Below are 1,374 nucleotides of genomic sequence, written 5' to 3'. Positions count from 1 at the left end.
GAGTGCCATGTTAGTGTAACAAAGTGTTCTTGTGTTGAGGGAGTATGTGAGTGGAGGCCCAGTGTCCATCCGCTACTGTCATAATTAATAAATAATATATGTACATAGATCTATTCTCATCATTGTATATAAATGCATTTACATATACACCTGCCTGTATTTAGACCTTTATAAATGTTCTTTGCCTCTGAGGAAATTCTTTCATCTATTCCTTTTACTTTCCTCCTGTCCCATTATCATGTTCAGCCTTCGTTTGCGTTTTGGTAATTCCTCTCGGCTACATTGCCCTTGATCTAGCACCCCCACCCCCTCCAAGGGATTATGCCCTCCTCACCATCAATTTTAGATCAGTTATTCTTCCCTTGTCCCTGAGTTTGTTGGCATCCCCCTCTTTTTCCCCCATCTCTCCCTCTCCCATGACCCCCTGGAACCGTTGGTCCCATTGTACTCTCCTGCCCATCTTGTCCAGATAGACATGTATAGACAATAATATGTGCAAAAACAAAGCAGAGCAAAACAACAAAAAATGAAGATCAAAATAAATCAACAACAGATACTACCACAAAACAAAAGACAAAAAGAAAAACTAAGAGCAAAAACTAAACAGCCCTCAACCAGTTCCAGATCTATCCTTTGACCTTTATGAGTGTTTTCCAGTTGAATGCCCTAGGGTGCCACTCCCTGGCCCCCAAGTCCACCTTAGACATTTATCAGGGACTTCATTTCTTTGCTCCCCTTGCTGCTCTGCTGTACATCCTTAGTGTTCACCTGGGTGCAGTGGGGTTGGATCAGACACATCTCCCACCCTGTCCCCAGGGTTGCCCCCCTTCGGGATGTCGTCATCGTGTCTCATGGTGGGGCCAGCCTTGTGATCTTCTCTGTGCGTTGTCTGCTCTGAGCTGGAATATTGTCCTCAAGGCTTGGTGAGCCAGGGAGTGTGTTTCTCTCTCTCTTTCCCTCTTTATTTGCTCCTGATCAGACACACCCCACTTCCTGAGCTGCAGCTTCAGTGCTGCCCTCTGAAGTGTATTCCTTTTGGGTGGTGGGTGCCCACGTAGTTGGAATTGGGACAGGTCCCACTGATCTCTCTATTGGTTCCCTGCTTCATGCCTGTATGTTGTATTCACATCTTGGCACGCCGGGTTGAAGACTAATCTCTCAATCTTCCTCTCCTGTGGAGATATAAACAACACCCTCCCCTTGGGTCGGTTAGTGCCCTGTTCCCCTGCCACCTCTGTCTCTCTGTCTTTATTCCCCTTTGTTATTATTTGGCTGCCATACATATCCCTGGGTTGGGTTTGGCACCTGCCATAGTACCTGGACCTCACCCCGGGAATTTATGTATTTAGTAGCTTATCCCATATATTCCTTTTT

This window comes from Echinops telfairi, unplaced genomic scaffold, assembly GCF_000313985.2.
Source record: "Echinops telfairi isolate 266 unplaced genomic scaffold, ASM31398v2 ScPeMD7_5426;HRSCAF=6270, whole genome shotgun sequence".
NCBI lineage: Eukaryota > Metazoa > Chordata > Mammalia > Afrosoricida > Tenrecidae > Echinops > Echinops telfairi.
Note: the sequence above shows the minus strand (reverse complement) of the source record.